The sequence below is a fragment of the Cupressus sempervirens genome, chromosome 4 (assembly GCF_028749045.1).
Source record: "Cupressus sempervirens isolate cs-2001-9-10 chromosome 4, ASM2874904v1, whole genome shotgun sequence".
Taxonomy (NCBI): domain Eukaryota; kingdom Viridiplantae; phylum Streptophyta; class Pinopsida; order Cupressales; family Cupressaceae; genus Cupressus; species Cupressus sempervirens.
In genome coordinates this window covers 364,752,536-364,759,435 of record NC_143121.1, presented here as the reverse complement: position 1 = coordinate 364,759,435, position 6,900 = coordinate 364,752,536, and the positions used below count along the sequence as shown (strand labels likewise).

At 37.2% G+C, this 6,900-nt stretch overlaps 1 pseudogene across 1 annotated transcript; it reads left to right on the top strand.

The window, feature by feature from the left end:
• Positions 1 to 2,741: 2,741 nt before the first annotated feature.
• On the top strand, positions 2,742 to 6,464 carry LOC149561570 (pentatricopeptide repeat-containing protein At2g13600 pseudogene; annotated as a pseudogene). The gene has a single exon (XR_016363827.1). The product of XR_016363827.1 is annotated as a pentatricopeptide repeat-containing protein At2g13600 pseudogene (transcript).
• Positions 6,465 to 6,900: the final 436 nt, after the last annotated feature.

Here is a 6,900-nt window from a genome sequence, read left to right as displayed (position 1 = left end):
GTTAGTCACATCTTCAGTAGGGTGGAGACCAAAAGCTTCTCTAATGGAATTAGAGTCTATTTTCAATAGGGTATCCCCATTTATGTCTTTAATTACATGTGATACAAGGTCATATTTGTCTACTACTTCTAATAGTAGGTCAACATCTAGAAAAATAGTGGGCATTACCAATTTGCCTAAATCACATTGCCATACATTACTGAGAGGGCTCCCTGCATTGGCTTGGCTATACCATCACCTAAAAATTTATAAGCCTTTGGTGGGCATGTTTGTATCACATACATTTCCATACTTGTCCTTCAAGCCTATGTGTACCTTATTCTTCAACATTTCCCATGCTTCATTTGCTTCTCTACCTCTTTTAACCTAGGTAGTTGTTCAACAAAATTATCTCGAAGCCTTCTATCTCAAAATTGAGCTTCCCATATTACTTTTTTAGAGGCATTGTTCTTATAACATAGGATCAACATAACTACTACTTGGCTAGGTCTCAAGAATGAAAAATACGGCTTACTTATGACAATGCAAATCCTAGAACATGCAATTCTCCAACTCAGAGCATAAAAAGAGAGAACAACGACTTACTTGTTTACTTTGCAATTTTTTAGAGCACAAAAAATTTGATTTTGAAAAACTCTCGAGCTCAAAGATTTGCTTGTTGCAAATTTAGTGTGTAGAGATCGATAGTGAAAATGAGGTGACAACCTTTAAAATCATTGTATCATCATTCAACTCTCAAATTTGTGGGAAATAACTACATTTCACCATGCTGAAGAAAAATTCCTTTCTTAGCTCTATACTTTAGTTTGAAAATCCATCATCGATCATGTTCTAACTTGCATTAGACTCCCAAGATCTCCTTTTGATTCTCGCTGACCATCTTACTTAGCCTTTAGGACCTAGCGCCAACCAATGAGGGGTCATCAAAGTGATTACACAACCTCGTTTGAAAATTCAACACATTTGAGTGGGAGGAACATGTGGACTCATCATGCTACATCACAACACTACTGCCAAACCCTTGTGATAACACACAAATCGTTGATCTACCCTTTTCTCATTGAACACACAAACTACTAATCTTCACTGAGCGATTAAGTCCCCACTATTGATTTATCCCTTATGCTCTATCTTTCCTTTAAGTGAACATGTATCACCTTGGTGTAGATATGATACGTGGAAGCATCACGCTTCCTTGCCATGAGAGAAAAATCCTTTCCAAGAGAGTGTGGACTGTTGGATCATTCTTTATAATTAATAGCATGAGCGATTAATTGACTAGACTTATTAACATTGTCACGTGGCTTAATCATTAGTTAGGTCCCTACTGACTCCTTAGGTCCTATAGTAAATTGAGACACATGTCATTGTCTCATTTCCTCTCCATAACCCTTGTCAAATTTTGAGAAGCCACGACAACTGCAGAATGTGGCATCCTCTTGGCATCTTTATCATACAACTCACACCTTTGACCCACCCATGTTGACTATTGTGGATATACGTAGACCAATCAAAATGTTGTTAGTTCCTGCTAAAACTGGCCCCACTAGAAAATTTGAGCTTGAGTCCTAAATCCACATGGAAGCATCGTGCTACATCACTATAACAACAACCAAATGTAATAGTTTAACACAAGCCATTAATCATGTCCTACTATTTGTAAGCATACTGGCCCATTGTAGGACATGTGTCATCATCACGTTACTGTGCCATTTAGGGAAAGACACTTAGTGAGATAGCAGTGGTCGTTGATCTACCTTGACTGCCATTTCAGAAAGAGAAGTTCCCAATCTCGCCATCTCCATGTGGCATCATTGCATGTTCTCACTTAAATATAAGTTAGGATTTGAGAAGAGACATGTGCCATTGATATGGGATCCCACCATTTCACATGCTAAAATAATAATAATGATAAAAGCAATTAAATCCAAGGTTCAATGATTAGTTAAAAAGGGGACCGCAGGGGACATAAAGGTTAATGCCTAGGCCCCTTCCACTAAGATATAACCATTGCATTAATGTTTAAGGTGACTATCATTTTAAAAACAAAAGGGTCACAGGGTCACAACTTAAAAGGTGATAAAGCCTAGGTTTAAAACATATTATGACTATGGAGACCCCTTCCTTAAGTGAAGCAAAAAGGTAATGAAGAAAAAGAAAGGCTTGAGAGAATTTTCAGATCAACCTAGGGTTACTACCTAAAACCCTTTGCAACTAGGGTTTATTCAAAAGAAGGATAGCCACAAGCATAAAAATATGAATATAAAATGGAAAAACTCACTTTGGAGAAACACACCAACACTTTGATTTAGCGAATTTTTTAATGTTTGACCAATCAATTATATAATCTCCTATTCAACAATTTTGGATCATAAATGTGTACTTTGATTTAATAGATTTTTTAAATGTTTGACTAATCTTATCAATTGAACAACTAAGACATATATATATATATATATATATATATATATATATATATATATATATATATATATATATATATATATATATATATATATATATTTAAAATTTATAGAAAATATGATCTTTACAATTCTTTCATTTTCAATTTCTGCACTAAATGATTTAAATTTAGACCTTAATTTTTCCTAGATCACTTTGAAAAATGTATATTTGAGTAGAAACGCTTTAAATTTAAACCTTGATTTTTCCTAGATCACTTTGAAAAATGTATATTTGAGTAGAAACGCCCACAAAATTAGTTCCAACTAAATTGGAAGATCAAGATCCGCGCCCTAGTGACTGAGAATGAATGCAAATAAGAAACAATATGCATTGAATGATACACCGAACTTATGTAGTTCTTATTCAGGCGGAAGCCGCGATGAAGCACGAGTCAAATGGTTAAGAAGATGTTTCTCATTTCTCCCATTGTCATCTCAACTGTGGCAACCAATGCCAAGGCTAATATCAATTCACTTGCAGTATGCGATTCGAAGAAGAGGAATAATGGAGACATACCTACTCTTTGTGAACTGGGCCAATTGAAAGAAGCCATTAACGTTTTGAAGTCCATGGACCTTCAGAGAGTTACTCCAGACATCTCAGATTATATATCTCTACTGCAATGTTGCGCTTACACAAAGGCTTTGCTAGAGGGAAAATTATTCCATGCGCGCATCTTACAGGCAAGATTTCCTTATCATGTTCATTTAGATAACAAGCTTGTGATTATGTATGCCAAATGCGGAAATCTGGTGGATGCACGCGCAATGTTTGACAAAATGCTTGAGCGAAATGTAGTGTCATGGACTGCAATTATTTCAGCTTATGCAAAAGCGGGGTTCGGGGAAGTGGCACTCAACCTTTATAGTCAAATGAAATCAACAGGGTGTCAACCTGATGAGTTCACATTAACCAGCGTTGTATCGGCATGTAGTTCAATGAAAAATCTACAACAGGGCAAGGAGTTGCATGAAGAGATTAAAAGAAGCGGGTTTGTGGTCAATGTCTTTGTGGAGAGTGCTCTTATTGATATGTATGTGAAGTGCAGGAGTCTACGCGATGCTCGTGATGTGTTTGACAGAATGCCTCAACGAAATGTGGTGTCTTGGACTAGTATGATTGCTGGGTATGCTCGGAATGGTTATGTCGATGAAGCTCTGATGCTTTTTGAAAATATGCCTAGGAGAGATCTGGTTTCTTGGAATGTGATGATCGCAGGATATGGACAACATGGACGCTTAGAGAAAGCGCTGGAGCTTTTCCAGAGGATGCCTGAGAGAGATGTAGTTTCTTGGAATGCTATGCTCGCTGGATATACAGATAATGGTTTTCTTGATGTGGCTTTTGATTTTTTCAATAAAATGCCCAAGAGAAATGTTGTCTCATGGAATACCATGATTGCAGCTTATGTCAGGCAAGGCCATGAAGTTAAGGCTTTGAATCTCTTCAAGCAAATGAAGCTAGGAAGGTTTCAACCTGATCGGTTTACCGTCGTTTCTGTTCTTTCGGCATGCGCTAATTTGGCAATTCTGGAATATGGCAAAGAGATTCATGGAGTTATAATTAATAGTAGGATTCAGTCCAATGCCCTCGTTTGGAGTTCACTTATTGATATGTATGCTAAATGTGGTGGTGTGCGCTATGCACGAACAGTGTTTGACGAAATGCCTGTGCAAAATATTGAATTATGGAATGTCATGATTGCAGGATATGCACACAATGGCCTAATTGACGAGTCCCTGAAACTTTTTGAGCAAATGACGGAACGAAATGTCGAGTCATGGAATTCATTAATTGGAGGATATTTACAGAATGGATATTTTGATAGAACTGTTGAAATTTATCAGCAAATGCAACTGACTGGATTGAAGCCTGATTTGGTTACAGTTATCAGCGTTCTCCCAGCACTTGCCAACTTGGCAGCTCTCCAACTAGGCAGGAAACTCCATAAAGTTGTTTTGAGCAGTGGATTGATGTCTGACGCCTTCGTAGCGAGTTCTCTTGTAGACATGTATGCCAAATGTGGGAATATTCCTGCTGCTCGCAAGATATTTGATGAAGTGTCTCCAAGAGACGTGGTCTCCTGGTCTGCTATAATTGTAGGATATGCAATGCATGGAAATGCTATGGAGGCTCTCAAACTTTTCAATATAATGCTACAACTCAACTTGAAGCCAAATAGTATTACTTTTGTCGGTGTGTTATTGGCATGCTGCCACGCAGGCCTGGTGGATGATGGATGGAAATACTTTAATTGCATGAGTGAGGATTACCACGTCACCCCTGGTGTAAAGCATTATTGCTGTATGGTTGACCTCCTTTGCCGCAGTGGACGCTTGGATAAGGCATATGACTTTATCAATAAAATGCCAATAAAACCTGATGCTGCTGTATGGAGTTCTTTACTTGGTGGCTGCAGAATCCATAGAGACATTGAACTAGGTGAACTAGTGGCAGACCATCTCTTTAAGGCAGATTCTAAAAATCCTTCACATTATGTCTTGCTATCAAATATCTATGCAACAACAGGCAGCTGGAACAAAGTAGAACAAGTTAGGAAAATGATGAATGACAGAGGAGTGAAAAAACTGCCAGGATGTAGCTGGATTGAGATCAATAACAAAGTGCATGCATTTGTTGTAGGAGACTGATCACACCTAAAGTTGCAGGAAATTCAATCAATGTAAGAAGCTTCATCCTAGCAGAGAGATAAAAGCAATATATCTGAGATCAACATGGAGTGGCTTGATGTGGCAGAGAACCAAAATAAATCTGGAATGCTACCTTGCATATGCTAATGTCGAACTGGCTACTTCTTTTGGACCTTTAAATATGCTCCCTTCGATGCCTACTAGGATCACCGATACTTTTGTTTATGGGAAAACTGACACTACGCTAGGAAGTTCATCTCCGAGACTGTTTTGAGGGAAATTCTTGTCAGTGAAACCTTTCGATTCGCTTATGATAAAACCTGTGTATAATAACAGCGAGTTAATATTTGTTGTTATTCTACCATACTTATACCAGGTTCATCTGGAAGAGTAAGGTTTATCTATTGTTCCGAGGAATACCGGTTATTCCTTCATGTAAGCGGTATCAATTATTCCGAGGGATATTTTATATGGTACCAATGTTGATGCACAAAGAGTAAAAAATTGAACGAAGATAAGCTTTCATGAAAATAAAGCCAGTAAGTATTACAGGTCTGCAATGGATTAGTCAAGTTGGTTAAGAGGGACTTACAGCCCCACTTAGTCACTATGTTGAGAGCTTCTAAACGACGGGACATAAAAAGAAACCCATTTTCATGAGGCAAACAATCAAACAACATGGAGACACGTGGGCAGATATAAGAACAGAGATCATTTAAGGAATCCGGAGACGCATCATTACTAAACCAGGAATCTCTGACGGGTTGATCATAGTTGAACCTATCATTGTTGAAACAGGGCATAGATGATATGCTCCACCGCACTTGAACACATTGCATATAAGACAAAGCAGCATCATTGTGGCCAAGAGAGTTTTGCATTTATATCTCTCTCTGTTGGGGTTTTCTAAGGCATTTAGATAAACATGTAGAAGGGGTTTCGTTCAGTTTATAACTTTATTGTGACACTAATTGAGCGTTTTTACAACATTCAAGTGGTCTTGGGTGTGTTGTAACCAGGAAGGATAGAAGTAGTTGCGTTTCTGTTTTGGTGTTTGGCTTTAACATCACTGTGTAAGGTGTCCGTGAAGGTTTCTAGTTAAGTAATAAACATCTATAACCACCAAGCAGACGGCGATACGAGGATGAAATCCTCACTTTTCTGGAGTTTCATACACATTGGGTTTGGCCATGTCCAATTCTTGGCGTCTTCATCACTTTCATGCTTCCTTGAGCTCTCTTAGTGCTGTTTCAATCTTATTGTTGTTTGCACTCAAGGACTTTGTACTTTTTTAAAAAAGTTCACTTTAAGAATCTGAAACTTGACTTGTCAAGAGTTAGATTGCAAGGTAAACTTTAAGCAACCTCTTCGAAAAAGAGATATAAAATAAATATTGGTGAATCTTACATTATTTTGAAAAATAAAAATAATTTCTATTGTTAATTGGTGAATTTTAACTATTTGAATATTTTTTATAACTAAATTTAATAAAAAAGTGGCGATTTTCAATATTTTTAAGAACTAGATTATTAGCCAAAATTTCTTAAAATTAGCCAATTAGCGAATATTAGCCACTAAAAAATACCTTGATTGATTGTGACGTTCGAGGTTCATGTTGATAGAGAAATGATTGAAATATCTACCCTGTTGACACATCAGTTATAAGGGAGTAGTCTATTCTATTTCACCAGGTTCATCTTGGAAATCGTTGCATTGAAGTTACAAATTATTATTACCATTTCAAGAATATGCAGTTTGAAAAGATTTTTAGGGTGGGATAAAG